We start from the raw sequence: 20,389 nt of genomic DNA, 5'->3' as shown, positions 1-20,389 counted from the left end.
AAAAGAGCCTCCTTACTCTCTCCTGCCATGCTGCTTGAGGAGAACAGACTAAATGATCAAATTAACCCCAATTTTTGAACATTAAGGCAAGAGGAAATCCAGGCTCCAGCTTTGCACCATCCCCCATCAATTCTGCAGTTTAATATTTTGACTTGAACATTTACAGGAACAACAAGATGCTTTAGTAGCTCAACCCACCTGGGTAAGTTCATTAAAGTAATTAATGCTGAAGTGGCTGCTTACAGCTCTGCTGACAGCACTAATTACAGGCTGCAGAGGTGGATCCCAGTGACAGCATAGGAGCTGGCATGGGGATGGGCAGATGTGCAGCCCTGTGCCATCCCTGGGCTGCTCCTGCTCCTAACCCCAAAATTCAGCATCCCCAGCACTGAGTGTAACTGAGCAACTCCTGCAGCTTCTGCTGTTTTCCTGCAGACCAGCACCCAGCAGAAGAGACCTGGAGCATCCTCCTAAACACCTTTATGACAGCAAGCCCTTCATGAACAGAAATAGGGCTGGCTAGCCAAGGGGACAGGGCCCTTGCAGAGGAGAGCAATCCAAGCAATCCAAGTGTTCTTGTTCCTGGAGACACCATGGACCATTTAACCTCCTGTGAAATGAAGTGGGAGGGTGTCACAGACATTTTTTATGAAAAATCCTTTCCTTAGGATTTTTACTCCTGAGAAGCTGACAGACCTCAGGAACAAAATGTAAACAATGGTTATCTGCTGCTGTGGAATGCAACAGGTGCATCTGGGATTGGTCTCATGTGCTCGTTTTTAATTAATGGCCAATCACAGTGAGCTGGCTCTGACTGTCTGTCCGAGCCACAAACCTTTGTTATCATTCCTTCTCTTTCTATTCTTAGCCAGCCTTCTGATGAAATCCTTTGTTCTATTCTTTTAGTATAGTTTTAATGTAATATATGTCATAAAATAATAAATCAGCCTTCTGAAACATGGAGTCAGATCCTCATCTCTTCCCTCAGCCTGAGACCCCTGTGAACACGGTCACAGGAGGGTTGTACTCTCCCTCACACAAGAGGGACATTCCTCACACAAGAAGGCATGGGCAGAGACCCCCACATGCTCAATGTGACTTGTGCCAGCAGCACCTGTGTCTGCTTTGGGAGATGCAGGAGATCCCATCCTCATTGCTGGACCTGTGATCAAGCACAAGATCCCTCCCCAGCTGTTTTGGGTTCACCTTTGCCTGGGAAAAACACAGGCTTGAAGAAAATTATTATTTTTCCAGTCAGTTGTTTGTAAGAAATGCTTTCTGATATGTTTCCCACATTTCACAGGCTGAGGCAATCCCACTCCAAGCCTCCATCAGCACCCAATTAGTGCTACAACAGAGGAATCCTGTTTCCTTCTGTTCATCTGATCACACAGAATCATTCCCAGGGAAAGGAGCCCACCCCACCAGGAGCATCCAACGAGGCTGGGTCTCACACAGGCAGCTGCAACCAGTACAGTTGTGTAATGGAAACCTGACCTACAAACCCTGAACCAAATTGTGCCTGTCCCCCTTTGAGAAGTGAGCACGTGAAGGCTGCACACATCTTCTGCCCTGGCTGCTGCCACCTCCCACAGCTGTGATCCCAGCTTGGCTCCACATCCCAACAGGGCTGCTGCCTCTCCTCCATCCAGCACAGCTGGCAGGGAGAGGACTGCTGGAATTCAGGACATCCCTCTGGCTGTCCTGGATTGCCCAAACCCCTGCCAGGGGGCTCAGAGACCCTGGCACAGAGCCCAAGATGCCTGTGACTTTGATTATGACACATGGAGCAAGTTACCAACCTTAGATGAAGATCTGCAAGCCACAAAAGTCTAAGTAGAATAATAATTAGTTTGTCATGGGGTGGAAAAATAGATTTTGGGAGTTTTTAGAATGGGGGTTCAGGGGGCAAGATGGAGGAATCTGGGCATGTCCAGCCTTTCTCCTTCTTCTTCTTCTTGGCCTCCATCTTCTGCTGTGATGTTGGCACTTTTGGGTTGGTTTGGAGTAGGAGCTCACTGTCTAACATAGGTGATAGCTATTGGGAAGTTATGGTAAATAATGCACACGTAGTTTTTAGTATAAAAAGATAACACCAGAGTGCCTCTGTCTGACCTGCTGAATGGACCTCAGCAGGCCAGAGAAAGAATTTTATAGATGAGAAACAATAAACAACCTTGAGAATGAGAACTGAAGAGTTCTGACTCCTTCCTCGACAGCCAGGCTGGGAAAAGAGACTTTCTAACACATCACTGTGAGCAGCTAAACCCTGAGAGAGGACCAGCAGCAAAAAGTGAGTTAAAAATGGGCCCTGGTTGCACAAATTGCATCATCTGTGGCACCTACAACTCAGGGATGGACGTGGTTTGGTGGCCAAGCTCTCCACACACAAACCCACCCCTGGGCTGAAGGACACACAGAGGAGCAGCTGGTGAGCCCTGGAGCAAGGGACATTGCCCAGCACACACACCCCTGATGGAGCCCACAGCCTGCTGGGGACACAACACCTGTGTGGTGATCAAGGTGACAACCAGGTGACACTGAGAGATTTTGGGACAGACAGCATTAACCTCTTAGCTGCTGGAGCCTTGCTCACCAGTGCAACCCCAGCTCCTCAGGAGGGCTCTTTCTCTTCACAGACCCAATTCCAGATTGGCTTGAGGTGTTTTGTGCCTCTGATGCAGCATCAAAGGCATTAAGAAGAAGAATATATTGCACCAGAGAGTCTAACAAATAACACACCCATAAAAGCAGAGATGAAAGCTCAGCACATGCAGGCAAATCACAGCAGCTGGGAACTGCAGAGTCACCCTGGGAAGGGGACAAGAGACAAAGCCATCTCCTCCTCCACCCCTGTACCAGCCAGGTCAGGTGGGAATATGGACAGTCCTGAGCCCCAGAGCAGCTCTGCAAGATGCACAAACCTTCCTACAAACCTTCCTTGGGTTTCTGTTCTGCAGTAAAATTCCAAAAAGCATTAAAAGGACTGTGGAAGGAGCAGGAGCCCTCACAAGGAGGTCCTTACACTGTCAGCAGTTTTGAGATGCTTTGCAACCATCTGATCCCTCCTTCCCCATGCAGCACATTTAACATTTAAATCAAGGAGTTTCTTCAGAGAGTGGGCTAGATTTGAATGACAAGGTTTCTCAGCTCCCTGGCTGGAAATCTCTTCTTTTCCTACAGTCTTGCTGAAAATAAGGAGAAATTTGCCCATTCCCAGCAGTGGTGGGCAGGGGCCAGGCTGTGCTGACCCACTGACCAGTCCTGCTTGGCCACACTCCTGGGCCAGCCCCACGTGTCCAGGGACACAGGGTCTGGCGTTGCAGTTGATAATTGCTGCCCTGAGATGTGCAGGGTGTTTCTGCTTCAGCCCGCGCAACTGCAGAACGAGTGTGGACGCTTCACTTTTCTGTCTTGAGGTCATTTATTAATTCTTATCCATAAAATTTTCTTTCTGCCCAGCCGAGATCTGCTCAGCAGGGCAGCCACAGGCACTCTGACCGCCCCTGAGGCGGTGTTGTCCTTTTATACTACAAACTACAGATATCATATTTACACTTAATATAAGTGTAGAATATACACCCAATACCTATCACCTATGTTAGACAGTGCACTTCCACTCTAAACCAATCCCAAAGTGCCAACATCACTGCAGAAAATGGAGAGCAAGAAGAAGAAAGGCTGGACACACCCAGGTTCCTCCATCTTGTCCCCATAACCCCCATACCAAAAATGCTAAAATCTACATTTTCACCCTGTGATCATTTTGTTATTACACCATTCAAACCTGTGTGACTTTCAGGTCCTCATACAAAGCTGGTAACTTGCTCCAGGGGTCAAAATCAAATCCCCAGGTGTTCTGGGCTGTGTGCCAGGGTCTCTGAGCCCCCCGGCGGGGTCCTTAGCAACTCTGGACACCTGGAGGGATGTGCTGAGTTCTGACAACAGGGTACAGCACCTCCCCTCACAGGGGACACTGCCCCTCACAGCTGGATAAAAGCTGCCCTCTTGGACCCATCCCAAGGCAAAAACCAGCCCAGTCTGCAGTCAGGAAGGGGCTACATGAGCCAGTGAGGAAGATGAGTTGGGAAGATGCTGCTTCATCCCCAGTGGGCAGTTTGAGTGTGTCACAGACACCAGGAGCACAGTCAGAGAGGTCTGAGCCATCACACGTAACCCCAGTGGATAACAACTCGCTGAACACATAATTTACTTAATGACTGTAGCAGCAGCTTCACAAACTGTGGGTGATTGCAGAAGCACTCAGGGCTTTGCTGCTGCTGCTCCCATTTGCAGCCAAGCCCCAGAGCAAGGCAGGGACACTGAGATTTCCCCCAGCTGCTCTTATCTTGTCTCACAGCGTTGGAAACTGGGGCCTACTGAGAGCAAACAAACAAGGCATGGCACTCACTGAACTCTGCTGTAAATCACTGCAGGGACAGGCTCTTCACGCAGGAGCGACAAGGAAGATGTGTCTGCAATGGTCTTATGGCACATCAGCACAGAAAATGGTTTTAAGGACATAAAAGAAGGTGATTAAAATTCCAAGATGTCACAGATTTTAATCCTCAGCTAATTTTTTCCTCTCTTCTATGCTGTATCATACATCACCGCCATCAAGAGAGCAGAACTCTCAAAAATCAGATTTTCTGAAGCTACAGAACAAGAAAATTATGTTTTCTGCAGCAAATCAGTTCAACAGAGGCTCAATAAAACATGATTGATAATTAGTGTTTGCTTTTTGGCAGCTAGTAGCAATTGTCTTCTCCTTAAACCTAGTGCATTTGCCAATTTAAAACTAATCTGTCCAAAAATGAAACAAAACATCTGCCAAAAAAATTCCCAGTGAATATTGGTTAAGATTTACAAAGTTCCACAGCAGAGTGTCACCTGCTACAGCATCAGACAACTTATCAGTAATTAGGGTAGAGCTGAGACAGCCTTGTGGAAAGAGCCATCAGGCAAATGGAAAATGCATGGGAATAGCTAAATCAGTTTAGATTTCCTTAACAGAGGGAGATCAAAAGGAAACTAACCCGATTAGGAGGGAGAGAGACACAGATCCAGATTCATGGAGCAAAGCAGAACAGCTATAAAGTGATATTTATGCCTGTTTTCCTTTCTAGGGCTGCATAAAGCATCAGCATGTACCAGTAGATCTGGCCCAGATTTATGGGCTAAGGGTAGACCCTTCTAAACCAGGACAGCTTCTCTTCTCCAGTTTACTTTCCCAGTTAAGCAACTGTCCAAAAAAAAAAGAGAAAAAATTAAAATAGGCCATAAAAAAAAAAAAAAAAAGCCTCCCAAATTCAATTAAATAGAGTGGGTGACAGTGACAGTCAGTGCCTGCTGGCAGCGCCATTCTCCCTGCTCAGGGCACCTTGTCCTGCTTGCAGCAGGGCAGGGATGCACCGCCAGAGCCCAGCTTTGGGCACAGCCCATTCCTGACAGCCCAGCTCTGGTGCCAGCACAGGCACAGGTCCCTGAGGATGCCAGTGTGGCTCTGTGGTCCCTGACACCAGGCAGGGCAATCAGTGCTGCTGGTGGGACGCCGCAGCATTGAATATTGCAGAATATAACACACACAATCCCCCAGGAGCACTGTGCTGCCCTCCCAAGGAAAAACTGACACAGACCTTGCTCCAGCCATCACCTCCTGCAGCAAACCCTCTGCTGCCCAGAGCTGCCCCCACTGCTGCCAGGGCTAATCCCAGCTGAGTGCAGCTGCTCAGTGACTTTGGGGGCATCTCATCACCACCCTGAGCCATGCCCAGCACAGCCACAGCCTCCTCCTCAGCCCCAGGGCAGGTGCCCTTGCAGCAACACAGGGTAGAAAGCTCCATAGAGCCACTCCTGCTGTTTCCAAAGCCACTCCTGCTGTCCCCAAAGCCATTCTTGTTGTCCCCAAAGCCTCTCCTGCTGTCCCCAAACCCCACAGGAAGGACTCACAGCCCAGAGATAACGACAGCACAAAAGCTCCCTGCCACCAGCAGGCTCAGAGAAGGCCACCCTGGCAGTGTCCCCACGTGCTCCTGGCAGCCCTGCTGCTTTCCAGGGCTGGGAGTGTCCCAGGGGATGTGTGAGCACAGGTACACAGCGTTTTTCCAAAGCAAGCACACTGCCAAGCCTGCGACGCTGTGGTTCAGGTTAAACAGCCGTGCCCCCGAGGCAGTGTTTTACAGCTCTACACCACAAATGTGCCCAGTCTAAAGAGGTTTGTGTTGCTGAGGCTGTGCCAGAGCCAGGGCAGGCTGCAGCACTGCCCCTGCTCTGACAGGACACCTCCAGCTCCCTCTCACCTCCTCCATAAGCACTTCCCCAGCAAACCCTCTCACATATCAGCGCCTCATCCTGCTGGAGGTGTGCAGAATTCACACACCCCAACAGGAGCAAAGGGCTACCCAAAATAAGAGCCCAAAGCCCTCTCATAGTTTACTGAGAGATTGTGGTATTTGCTGGGTCACCAGGATGAAGCAAGAATTGAGAATCTGACTCCATGTTCTTAGGAGGTTTATATTATTACATTATATTACATTATATTATATTACATTACATTACATTATATTACATTATATTATATTATGCTACACTAAAACTTTACTAAAGAAAGAGAAAGGATGCAGACAGAAGGCTACAAAGAATGATAATGAAAGCCCGTGACTGACTCCCCGAGTCCTGACACGGCTGATGGTGATTGGTCATCAAGTTAAAACAATTCACATGAAACCAATCAAACAATGAATGACCAGTTGGTAAATAATCTCCAACCACATTACAAAGCAGCAAAATACAGGAGAAGCAATCAGATAATTATTGTTTTCATTTCTCTCTGAGGCTTCTCAGCTTCCCAGGAGAAGAAATCCTGGAGAAAGGATTTTTCAGAAGATATGACAGTGACAAGAGATAAACACAGCTGAGACTTTGCATGACTTCCTGGGGATCCCTGAGCATTTTGGCACGGACCTCTGAAGATATTTGGGTATTTTTCCTTTATTGCAATCAGCTTGGTTGGGTCAGTTGACACAGAATCCTTGAATTTGTGAGGCTTTTTGTTTTATGGCCTATTTTAATTTTTCCTCTTTTTTGGACAGTTGCTTAACTGGGAAAATAAACTGGAGAAGAGAAGCTGTCCTGGTTTAAAAGGGTCTACCCTTACCCCATGCAAAGTCTTAGCCCACCTTCCTCCACCCTCCTGCATGTGCCAGATGCCACCTGGCACCTCCAAGGGGCTGATACTGATTGGATGTCATTAGGATCTAACACAGAAGCTGCTTTGGGACAGGGCAGAAACAACTTTGCCCACTGCAGTACCAGCAAACGCCCTTCTTGAGCCCTCCAGTCCCAGGATCTTGGGTGACCAGGCTGCTCTTGCCATGTCCCAGTCACACAGGAACCAGGGCTGGGTTTGGAGAGCCTCTCTGGCTGTGGCACCTCAGGATGATGCTCCATGCAGAGCTCCAGGACGGGTGACAAACGAGGCCGCAGCCATGGGACAAGGAGCAGCTTCAAACAGATGTGAGCAGCTCAGGGGGCAGGCAAACAGGATCCCCACTTCCTTCCTGTTCCACAGCTGGAAAACCCATGGGCCCTTCCTGCAGGAAGGGAAGGAGGAGGGTGGGGAGCCCACAGCACTGGGGTCAGCTTCCAAAACTGGGAACTGGCTGTCCCAGGGAACCTCTCCTGCCCATGGTACACACAGGATGCTTCCACTGCTGCTGGGAGCTCCTGGCTCTGGTCAGGGTGATCCCTGAGGGCTCAAAATGCCATGTCGATATATTTTAATACCACGGGGCAGTGATTAATGGGGTGGTGTGTAGAGCAGCATCCAGCAGAAGGAGCTGAGTGGACTCTGGATCCTAAGGAGCTTTAGGATGCATGCCAGCCCTGTTCTGGCCTGGCTGGCAGCTGATGGTGTCCATGGCACAGTTACCTGCACACAGCTGCTCTTCTGTCCTTTGTGGCACCTCCAAAGCATTTCCATGTGAGCAGCAAGGGTTGGAGGTGAGCTGCTGCCACTGCCATGGTTCTGGTTGCAATGATGAGGGCTGAGACACCATGGCTTGGTGTATTCATCGTCTTATGAATTATCTGAGCTGAAGGGTTCTCTGTGTCAAACTCATCCTTAGCAATAGCAGCAAAGTTTTACCCTCTTCAATAATGTTGAATGAAAAGTAAAGTCCTTGCACAGGAAGGTGCACCAAGGTTTCATTGCTGCAGGGTGTTTGTGCTTTGCCCAATCACTTGGGTCAAGGAATTCAGCTGGAACTCCATCCCAGCTCAGCCTTTTGGGGCTGGAGAGGAGCAGGAACCCTGCAGTAAAGGACATTCCACTGGTGTTAGGGACATGGAGAGAACTTCCCCCATCTGTCTGAAACCAACATTGGCTTCAGATCCTGTGTGCTGTCAGGGAAGACAGGTGAGATCTGACCTGGGGTGCTGTGATTCACCTCCATCTCTCTGGACACATCCACGTTTGGAGTGGCTGGGGAAGATTGTGGCACCTCCAAAGCATTTCCACGTGAGCAGCAAGGATTGGAGGTGAGCTGCTGCCACTGCCATGGTTCTGGTTGCAATGATGAGGGCTGAGACACCATGGCTTGGTCTATTCATGGTCTATTAAACTGTCTGAACTGAAGGATCCTGTGTCAACTGACCCAACCAAGCTGACTGCAATAAAGGCATAATATCCAAACATCTTCAGAGGTCTGTGCCAAAATGCTCAGGGATCCCCAGGAAGCTCTCAGTCAGAGGCAGCTGCAGGTGCTCCTATGAGAGCACCCAGGACAGCTGAGGAAGGTGTTTGTGGGAGCTTTGAACCCCACCAGAATGACACAAGGTGGGCACAGCTCCTTCCACCTCCACCTGCAATCCAGGCTGTCAATCCCACCCCACAGGAGACAAATCAGCCGACAGATATTGCCCTTGAGCTACAAGACAAGTCTCTGGATGTAAGCAAAGCAAGGAATATTTCCTGTTCACTTGTTCCCCACAGGGTAACCGAGAGATCAGCGCTGCAAACATTCCCATTACCGAGCACATGGCAAATCCTGCAGCACTGATTGAGGCAGTGCAGTGATGAGCCAAGCCTTGAATTAATGCTACAGATCCAGTGCTGACCTGTACTCAGATGAACCTTTCCTGGCTCTGAAGAGTGCTAGAAAATTGCCACAAATGAGAGTAATTTGGGTCAGGGGACAGAGCAGCAGCTTTTTCATAGCTATTTCACAACTGCGTGATTGGAGTTACAAGAAATAAATTTCCTATGAAAGCACAAGGAATCCTCCTTAGATGCCTTTTCAGATGAAATTTTAAACCCATTTGCCCTCCTAACAAAAGCAAAATGGACTTCCAGCACCTCTCCATGACCCACTGCCACCTCCCAAAGCAGAGATGCTGTGGTTTTGGCACAGGTTGGAAGCTGGCTGGTTACAGCCTAGACTGGAACTCCACATCACACTCAGGCATCAGTGTTGTGACAGCATCAGCTTCAGGAGGAAAGGAACCCCTGTGCTAACAGCCCTGACAGGCAGCAGGATGTCACTGCAGATCCACAGGGACTGTCCTCCTTCTCTGGAGCTCTGGCTCTTTCTAACTCCTGCTATTTCAGGCTGTTACACCAACATTTTAATTAAAACAAGAGGCCCATTTAAGTTCCATGGAGCCCTGCTCTAGCCTTGCTAATTAAAGACAAACTGACAGGGTCTGAAATGATAAAATAAACCAGGTCTGAAAAGTTTGAGGGGCACAGGACGAGCCTGAGCTCTAAGTAGGTTGAAGCTGGCTCTCTGTGGGAGCACTGTGTGCTGCCCAGCCCCAGGCTCCTGAGGGAGCTCCTGGTCTCTGAGGAGCTGATGGGCTCTGCAGAGGGTGAATCACAGCACCCCAGGTCAGACCTCACCTGTCTTCCCTGACAGCACACAGGATCTGAAGCCAATGGTGGCTTCAGACAGATGGGGGAAGTTCTCTCCATGTCTCTAACACCAGTGGAATGTTCTTTACTGCAGGGTTCCTGCTCCTCTCCAGCCCCAAAAGGCTGGGCTGGGATGGAGTTCCAGCTGAATTCCTTGACCCAAGTGATTGGGCAAAGCACAAACACCCTGCAGCAATGAAACCTTGGTGCACCTTCCTGTGCAAGGACTTTACTTTTCATTCAACATTATTGAAGAGGGTAAAACTTTGCTGCTATTGCTAAGAATGGGTTTGACACAGAGAATCCTTCAGCTCAGATAATTCATAAGACCATGAATACACCAAGCCATGGTGTCTCAATCCTCATCATTGCAGCCAGAACCATGGCAGTGGCAGCACCTCACCTCTAACCCTTGCTGCTCACATGGAAATGCTTTGGAGGTGCCACAAAGGACAGAACAGCAGCTGTGTGCAGGTAACTGTGCCATGGACACCATCAGCTGCCAGCCAGACCAGAACAGGGCTGGTGCAAACAAGGAGAAGGTGTGACAGTGCCTTAGAGTTTAATTTCTGCTCTAATCTCCTCCTTTTTTAGAGCTGAACTCTACAGCAGTAGCCCTTAGGACAGAAAAATGTGAGTATTGTTTAGTTTGGTGGGTGAGTTGCTTGGGGTTTTATTATTGTGGTTAACATTTATTTTTACTAATGGAATTTTTCTTGTCAGCCCAGGTAAAGGCAGACAAAGATAAATGAGGCTTTGGAAGTTTCCTGCTACATTTCAGAGCTTGTTGCTCTTACACTCAAGGCAGGGACCTTTCTGCTGCTTGGAAAGCAAAGCCCAGCACAGCAGCCCAAACCACCAGGGAAATGTGAATTAAGGCCTGGCTTGAAAACCTTGGCCAAACTGAGAAATGCTGTGAACTGCTATAAAAAGGAATTCAGAGCAGGAGAAACACCCCAGAGCAACTGAAGCCCATTTCCCCCATGAGTGGCACTTGCAGCCAGCCTGCCTCACGCTATCCAGGGAATCCAAATCCAGCAAATAAAACAGTTGCAAATTGCAGGGAGCTCAGTGGAAACTGCATCCACTGGCTCAGAGCTGCACATGGGCTCTTGTTCCCCGAATTAAAAGGGAGTGCAAGGTGCTTGATTGCATCTTGGCTCTTGATTACAAATGCACCAGCAGCCAGAATTAAACAGTTGGCTTCCTGGCCTATTTAGCATCCTTTAGTGCTAGGTTAGAGGGTGGGCAAGGCTGAGGGGGTGTTTGTATATACCAGCATCTGATTTTTTTTAATTTTTTTTTTTTCTCAAGACACTCTCAGCGAATGGTAACGTTTCCCAAAGATCTGGCCAAGCTCCAGAGGAAAAAACAAGCAGTGGAAGTGTCTGTAGAAGCAGCTCTGCACTAGGCTATAAGGCACTGCCTGAACCAGCTGCCATAGCAACTGCTATTAAAGAAAGAATTAGAGCATTCTTCACGGAAGTAGGAAAACTCCCAGTCAGTAAGGGTAAGGATGAGATGCAAAGCAAAAAAAAATTAAAAAAAAAATAAAAAAAGGAGGATAAATATAAGCAAGTAGGAAGAATATGCACAACTGAATGAGGAGCAGGGCTCCTTGCACAGGTAGATGTGCTCTGGTGATGTGGAGATGCCTATAAATACACTAAGATACCTAACTCCACCCTCATTAGCAAGCATTTTAGATACAGTTGATCCTGCCTGGAGGCAGGAGGTGGATTACATGACCTCCTGAGGCCCTCTCAACCTCTATTTTCCATGATTCTAGGAGGGAGAAATCTACACCAGCTGAGCTGAGCTGGCCCTGCTCCAGAAAGGCAGGAATTTAAATCTGGAAAAAAAATAGATTTAATCCACTTTTCAAGTTCTCCTTGACCAGGAGAAAGGGGCAGAGAGCAGAGCCTGCAACCACAGTTTAGAGGCAAGGAAATGCATTTTCAGCTGTAGCAGGGGTACAGCAGCAACATCAGTTTTCACCTTGCTAGAAAGATTCACCCCCAAAAGTATTCATTTCCCCACCAACACTCATTTGCAAAGAACAATCAGTTAGGTGGCTGCAGACCTGTGGTTTTGGTTGTGGGCTGCTGTACAAAATACACTTGAAAAGAGAACGATGATGCAAAAAGCCAGCGAGCTCTGGGGAGCAATCAGGCTCACGTCCCACATCCCCTGGATCAGACCCCACAGCACAGCCCCAGAGCAGGACAGAGCCCTGGCTCTCAGAGCTCACAGCCAGGCACACAAAACACAAAATCTCCCTCTGGGCTGTGCTGCTTACTACACAGCAGACACCAGAGTCCCCAGTGGAGCTGCTGTTTACGCTCTCTGGTTCCTCACTACTGGAGTGGGACAAGCTATCAGGATAAATCATGTGAGACTCCATTGTCTTCATGTGGAAAAGCCTATTCTTTATTCACACAACTCCTTTTATGCTCTTTTTACAGAACTCGTGTGCAACTGTAATTGGTTAATAGTTTTGCCAGTTACTCTATTAGTTAGTAAAAGGTATTTTACTTGTCCATCAAATCTCTCTATTCTTAAATTGTTTACATATTCCCTTCACTGATTTTCGGGAGACAGATTTAATGTTTATGTAGGTGCTAGCTGTTTTTCACCTAGGAATAGACTGTTAACAAACTCTTCACACCAAGATTGTTTTCACATGGGAACTTGCAAAGTACTAGCTGCTTAGAAGAAATGACAGGCCAGCCATCAATCCAACAGAGCAGGCCTGATTTTATGAAGCCTTTCTTTGATAATTTTTCTACCTGACTGCAACAACAAAACACACCATGAATCAGAGCACGGGAAACAACACTCACCTGGGTCAGAGCAGACCCTGCCAGCTTGGCAGAAGGCAGAATGCAGAACTCCAAAGAGGAGTTTTTAGGGTTCAAAATGTAGCACAGTATGGTAATGTAATGATTCTTATAGGCTGTATGTAAATGCTATAGGATTGGTATCTTGTAGTAGATTGGTTAGTGAGAATCAGAATATTCAACACAGAAGAAGATTTATGGTATTGTAGTCGGAACCTCGCTCTCTTACGCTCGTATCCTCTTTTACTCTTCCTCGCGCTCTCATTTTCTCTCTACCACGCTCTTGCCTTCTCTCTCTTTACCACTTTATTTACCTCTCCCTCTTTGGGGCCTGCTCTGAGCTGTGTCTGGCAGCTCCCAGCAGGGCCCTGCCCCCAGGCCCTTTGCAATAAACCCCAAGTTCCAGCCCTGGCTGCAGAGACCTCTCCTGTCCCTCTGTCCCAACCATCCTACCCCCGACACTGACACATCAGCAAGTGGTAGCAGACTTGGAAATCCTGGCTTGGATATTTGGCAGCTCTGTCAACACCAGGAATCAAGCAGGCCTGCAGGGCTGCCTCCATGTCACAGGAAGCGGAGCAGCCAGGACAGGGAAGGGAAGGGTTAAATGGCACTGATTTAGCACCTGTGGGCAGGGACATCTCCATGCACCTGGTTGAATTAAGGTCCCATTGATAATCTGCCTTGGGCTTACTTAAAGTCTGACATTCCTGTTCTGAGCCCTCCTGTGGTATTTTTGGGGTCCCCCATGGCAGGAAGGAAATGATTGAGAATCTGACTCCATGTTCTTAGAAGGCTGATATGATATATATTATATATGAGATGAGACATGAGAGGATATGATATGATATAGAATGCTATACTGAACTATACTAAAGAATACAGAAAGAATACTTACAAAAGGCTACAAACAATGATAATGAAAACTTGTGACTGTCTCTCCAGAGTCCGACACAGCCTGACCCTGACTGGTCATTAAGTTAAAACAATTCACATGAATCAAACAACCACCTGTTGTATAAACAATCCAATCAAACCACCACTTGTTGGACAAACAATCTCCAAACCACATTCCAAAGCAGCAAAACACAAGAGAAGCAAATGAGATAATATTGTTTTCCTTTTTCTCTGAGGCTTCACAGCTTCCAAGGAGAAGAATCCTGGGCAAGGGGATTTTTCAGAAAACATGAATGTAACACCCTCCCTGCTGTGGTTTGGCCAGGCAGGGTTGGAGAGCAGATGGTGACCTGACATATCCTACCTGCTGCACCTTGCAGCACCACCTGAGCAGGTCCAGCCTCTCCTCCCTGTTATTTTAGGATGTGAAACAGAAAGATGTGGATATTGGATTTTTTAAGGTAAAAAAGAGGGAAGTTTAATTTTGACTTTAATATTTATAGATTTTTAAAAGTGACAGTGGATTGGAGGGTGATAGTGTCACCTCTCCAATGACACTGGACAAACTCTAATAAGAGTTTATTAATTTTTTTCTTTTTTTATAAAAGAATGCAAAACATTAAGTTATTTACATAAACTGTGTGAGAAAGCTTGTTACAAAAATATAAACATCAAAAGCCTTAAAAAAAACGTAAAAAAATTGAAAAAACACCTCCCTATTGCCCAGGTCTCCTTGGGAGGAAGAACACTCCTCACACACAGCCACATTAACACCACTAACAACACCAATAAACCAAGGAAATGTCCAGGTTGTATTTGGGTGCACATGCAACCAAGGAGACATTGAGTTTCTCCTCCAAAACACACTGCACCAAATGCTGGAAGTTGATTATGTGGTTTAAACTACCTCTTGCAAGAAACAAAATCTTGACAACAGCAATTGGCCAATTCCTCTTTGATTAAAAACCAAACAGAATTCTTACTGCAGCTTGAATCCAACGTTTATTCATTACCCTGTAATCCTATTACAAAGTACACCAGAAATATTTTCAGTGGTATCAGAAATGGTGGAAGGGAGCACACATGTAAAAGCCAGAAAAAAAAATTATGTGGAAGTGACCAACTTTTGGGAAATAAAAGAAGTATTTCTGATCAAACTTTTTTGTTTAAAGAAAAATTGTTAAAAGAATTGGTGAAGTTGACTCTAGATTTGGGGAGGGAGAGAGTCTCATCCCAGGAAAATCTTAGGTGGACTTTTCAGTGTTAATTTGGAGAGAGGAAAGTTGGCATTTGAATCTCTTATAGATATAATTTCTCCACTTGATTGAATTTCAGAGAGTAGAGGGAAAAAAATTAAAAATATTTACTTGTTATGCCAACAGAGAAAGTTGCTGATTCAATATTGCTCACGCTCCCAGATGCCTCTAGTTAGCTGCCATATGCAAATCACCCCACGTTGGCATCACATCCAAACTGCATGAAAAAGCCAAGTTAAAATGTGGCCAAATACGTGAATCTGATTTTGGAAGACATACCAACACCCATTAACAAAATTAACAAAATTCATCATTGCCAAGGGCTCCCACATGCAGCTTCCTAAAGAGGACAGCTCTCATTTCCACACCCAGTGAGATTAAAACTCAAGAAATGCCTTTGTTATTAAAAAGAAATGTTTTCATTTCTGACTCAAACCATTCCCAAATACCCAGATAGACACTCAGACTGATGGTGATAAGAGATCTTTTCTTTTCAGAGCCCTTCAAAGAGCACAAAACCCAGGGGAAAAACCTTCTCAGACAGATAAATGCACTTACTCACAGACCTGGACACAGGAACCCCAAGAAAAAAAGCTTCAGGAGATTAATAACGTGGGTGGAAAATTAAGGCACCTCATAAAGGGTTTGAAGTAACAAGGGAACAGATCACATCAGCTTGGAAAGGTTAAAGAAAGCAATTTATAGACACTAATTAGGGCCTCTTTTAAAAGTGCCTTTGCAAATGACAAGGTTGGGTTTATTCCAGAGGTGCAAAGGGAGCATTGGGGATGCTCCCAGAAGGTGCATGAACCATGCTGGGCTCCATGGCACAGGAACAGGAGGTTTGGGATGGCACAAAGGGAAGGAGAAGGGATGTGTTGATAGGAATAAGTTGTTTTCTCCTCAGGGAAATCTTCCCCACACAGTGAGCTCCAAGCTCATGCCCTCTGCTCTGTCACTGTTTTGCTAAATGCCAAGTCCAAGGTCACCAAAGCTGAGCTTTCCTTCACCTTCAGGCTCACCAGCCATGAGGATCTGCACAGTTAAACTCCTGCAGAAGGAGGCTAACTGTGCAGATCCTCATGGATCTGCTGCTTTATGCAACACTCTGGCTCTGATGAGGTTCTGCTTGCAGGATGGAGTGCCAGGAGGTGGGAGCTCAAGGACTCTGCAGCGGGTGCCCGTGGGAGGCAGCTCTCACCCAAAAGCAGGAGAAAGCAGGGCATCTCTGGTGCTGCTGCAAGGTGAATCAATTCTTGGGTTGATGGCTCCTTGAAGGAGCCCAGCTCACCCTGAAGCCAATGCCAACACCTGCAGTTTGTGTCACTGAAGCAGGAGCTCCCACCACCAACAGCCCAGGCATGCAAAGAGAGCTCCAGACAGCAAATGCCACATGTTTGTACAACCAGCCACTTTACCCACCTCTGGGATCTGTGAGTTTTTTCAGTTTATAGAACACCAGCTCATCTCCCCATGCTCTGGGGCTATTTTAGAAAAGCTCAGTGATGTAGAAAGACCCGGACATGACAGCCCCGGCTGCTTTTGGGGCCGAGGTGCTGCCCTGGGAATGGCAGGACCAGCCTCCTCTCCATGGTTTCAGTCCATCACCTCACACAGCAGCCTCAAAGGGCCACAGCCCTCAGCAATTCCTTATCTTCTCAAATCCTTTGCCATCACTCATAAAGCATTCCTTTATTGCATTATAAAGCAACTCTGCAGCCACTGGAACAGCCCAGAGGCTGCATCCAGCACCACACCCCCTGGAAGCTCTGTGTGGGCTGGGGGTCCTCCCTTTGCACCATGCCTTTGAAACCAGCTGGGATTGAGCCCAGAGCTGGTGAGGATGGAGCATATTTCCCTGTGAAATGGAGATGGTGTGGGACACAGAGGGGCACAGACCAGGCCTGGCCTGGCAGCTGGGAGTGCTCTGGGCTCCCACCTCAGGCTCACCCAGGAGCTGTCTGGAGCTATCCCAAACTGAAGGTCCAGGCAGCCCCCAGGGGTCACCCACTGTCACCCCGCTGTCCCCAGCCTGGCTGCCTGCTCACATCTGCCACCAGCGTGTCTGCAGCGTGCTCCCTGCCCCTCTTCTGCCAGCAGACAGCCAAGGGAGCTTTTAACAGCAGCTTGTTTGTAAAGCTGGGATGTTTTGACAGATCTGTTGCGGAGGATCAGAGGAGCAGGCAGACAGGAGCCACCACCCTTTCCCAGCTCCTGCCCATGCTGATGGTCTGCAGGAGCCCCTGCCTTCAGTCCTGCCTGGCCACCACACTGAGAGCATGGAGCCACAGAGCAGCTGAGGCTGGAAAAGCCCTCCAGGACCAGAGTCCAGCCATTCTCCCAGCACTGCCAAGACCACCACTAAACCATGGCCACGTGGATGCATCTTTGACATCCCTCCAGGGATGGTTACTGCACTGGGCAGCCTGTGCCAGGGCTGGACAGCCCTTTGGGTGAAGAAATCTTTCCTAATAATCAATCTAAACCTACCCTGGGGTGCAGCTTGAGGCCATTTCCTCCTGTCTTTCCCATGACACCTGGCACACACTAGCTCTCTCAATTACCCCTGGGCCAGAGGCAGGCAAAGGACAGTGAAAGCAGCAGGTCCAGGACCTTGGGACCCCTGAAGGGCAGGGCTGGATTCTGCACCCACCAGCTCCATCCTGCAGCACTCAGCTGCCACCCCAGGAGGTGTCACACACACCACAGCCTCAGATACCATGTGGACAAAGAGCCAACCCAGCACCCAACTCCACTTTCTGCTCCCTGATTCCATTGCACAGCACCCACCACCATCCCCTCTCCCACTTTGGGGGTGAGAATGACAAAAATGAGCAGAGAAGTCACAAGGGATGGGAATGGCACAGCAATCCAGAGGTGCCACGTGCCAGCTGCACCCCCAGCTCAAACCCTCCTCACTCTGACTGATCAACTCCCTCATCATTTACATTTCACCTCCCCCTCCACATCCCACATGGAAACAAAAGATGATTCATATATCAAAATAATCACCTGGGACCTCCAAAAGCCCACGAGTTTCCACACTTTCTTGACAAAGAATTTTGCCAGTTTGGCACCTGGGTTTGACTCTGTCCCCTCCTCCCTTTATACTGGTCCCACACCACAGAGGGGGCACAGAACCTGCCCACACACTACCTTTAGGATATAAATTAATTGAGAACAAAACTAATTCACTGTAAAAACTTGAGGCATCTGAAAAATGCAGCTACTTGGGAAGCACCTGTGCCCTGGCAATACTGTCCCTTGTCCTCTCATAGGGTGAGGAAACTGATTTTCTGTCAGAGGGAAGTGGCTGTGTAACATTTGGGTTTTATCACCAGCATCACCTTGGAAAGAGCAGCTGCTGGTTCAAGCCCACAACCTGGGCTTGCCCACAGGAAGAGGTGCACAGGAGGATTATGGTGCCAAAAGAGACCTGCAGTGATGGATTTTCCCTCACAGGAGGAAAAGAGTGAAGCTGGGAGCTGAAAGATCAACTCTGCAGCTTCGGCAGTGAAGGATCCATGTCCACGTGTGGTGCAAGAGCACTTCCATGGGACCCTGCCAGCAGAACACTGGTGTTACAGCCTGGACACAGGCCAGCACTGCCTGCTCATGACCCTCAGAGAGCAAATCCATCCTTCCCCAGGCCCTGACCACAAACACCTCCACCATTCCTGCCTCCCTCACAAACTGACAAAGCATCAGACAGTGAGGAGCTTTCCTCCTTCCAAACAGCCCAGATCCAAAACCAGGGACAGTGAAAGCAAAACTGCAGGGCTGGGCCTCTTGCAGAGCCATCACACCCCCAGCCATAGTGCTGAGCAGAGGCACAGCACCACAAGGAATAAAATGAAACTCTCATCATCTGTCCCAGTACTGTGTGACCTGTCACTGGCAGCTGAACGGCTGGGTATGAAACCCAAACTACAGCCTGCCAGCACAGGCAGAGGTGATGCAAGACCCAGACCTGTCCCTCAGGCAATGCCAGCAGTCACAGCTGGCTTCACTGCTGGAGCCCTCCTAGAAAACCACAGCAGCTCAGAGTGAGGAACATTGTTGTCACCATATTGCAAAGCTCCCATACCTTCTCAGTGATGTCTCATGGGCAGCTCCTCACAGCACAGCCAACAAACTCCATCTCTCTTCTCAGCCAAAAACTCCAGCTCTCTCCTGACCCAGCTAACCCACTCTTTTGTAGCACTTGTCTTCTTACTGGACACAGCTGTGGCCTGTTCCTAATCTTTGGGGATCAGTACAGCTGCAACTCCTCAGGTGTGAGACTACCTTTTGCACTATCTTTATTTTCTTACATTCTATCCCTCCACAAAACATAACATGGGGCCACTGAGGCAGAGAGCTAGAGAGAGCTATGAAACCTCTACAGCAAGGAAAGAACAAATAAGAACCAGCATTTCCAGGGCATTATCACAGGTGTGCTGTCCCAGGGAGGTCACAAAGGCACAAAGAACCAAAGCCACAGCAGGGCTGGGCAAATGCAGTGACAATGCCCAGGCAGGGCCACCACTGTCCACGCTCTGTTTGCAAACAGGAGCAAAACACACACACAAGAACAGAAAGGGCTTGCTCAGAAACAGGGACATGACTTTGGGGAGATTCTCCACCAGACAAGACGAAGTCCTTGCCTTCCACCCACAAACCAGGCAAGGATTCATTGTCTCTTGTAGAGGGTGCTGGAAACCAGAGCAGCATTCTGTGGCAGAGATGCTCAGCTGGCCAGGATTTCTAAACACCCTCCTCTGCCACACCAAGGGATCAGGGAGATCACACCAGTTGTGCAACTCGCAAAGCACCAACCCCAGAGGCAGCTCCAGCTCTCCTGCAAGAGATATTTTCACTCCTCTGCAGAGAAGCACTCTCTGGCTCCCCAGAGCTCACAGGTTCTCCCCCATGCTGTGCTGAGGCTAATGGTTATTGACTTTTAGACATATTTTTTCCTCCTCCCTTCAGATTTTGTATCAGCAGCACTTTCATCCACTTGGAAATGGTGCAATTAAACCAATTTGGGAACGATTTGCAGGTCTGCTCTGCAGGAAGCACTAAGCAAAGCTGTGCTTCCCAGCATTTTGGGAAAAGATTCATACACTCCTGTAGCTCTGAATGCATGCCCTCAAGCAGGGAAAGTGAAGAGATTCACACGGACATGAAAATCCCTGTGACAGACTCCTCTAAATCCACCACAGCCAGAAGGCAAGGAAGTGTTTCACACCTCCTGCAAGTAGGAAGTGTGAGAAGGAAAGAGATGAAAACTGCCTTCCTTCACCCAAACCTCAGTCACAACTTCTATCCTGGCACTCACACACCCACTCCTGATGCCATCCAAGGTAACACTGGTGTCACACAGGGCTTTGGGCACCTCAGAGCTGTGTCGGGGATGGCAATGCTTTAGAGCCCAACACCACAGCAAGGGCAGACCATGGATGACAGCACAGATGCCTTCACACCACCTGGAGCTCACGGGCAGC

The 20,389-nt window shown here is 48.3% G+C and overlaps 1 protein-coding gene across 3 annotated transcripts in view; it reads right to left on the bottom strand.

Annotated features, from left to right (window-relative positions):
• Window positions 1–20,389, bottom strand: part of PPP1R16B (protein phosphatase 1 regulatory subunit 16B) — a 65,428-nt gene that overhangs the window by 25,570 nt on the left and 19,469 nt on the right. The gene's annotated exons all lie outside the window — the stretch shown is intronic.

The sequence above is a fragment of the Melospiza melodia genome, chromosome 19 (assembly GCF_035770615.1).
Source record: "Melospiza melodia melodia isolate bMelMel2 chromosome 19, bMelMel2.pri, whole genome shotgun sequence".
In the NCBI taxonomy this organism is placed as follows: domain Eukaryota; kingdom Metazoa; phylum Chordata; class Aves; order Passeriformes; family Passerellidae; genus Melospiza; species Melospiza melodia.
Note: the sequence above shows the minus strand (reverse complement) of the source record. Positions and strands in the feature narration are given on the sequence as shown.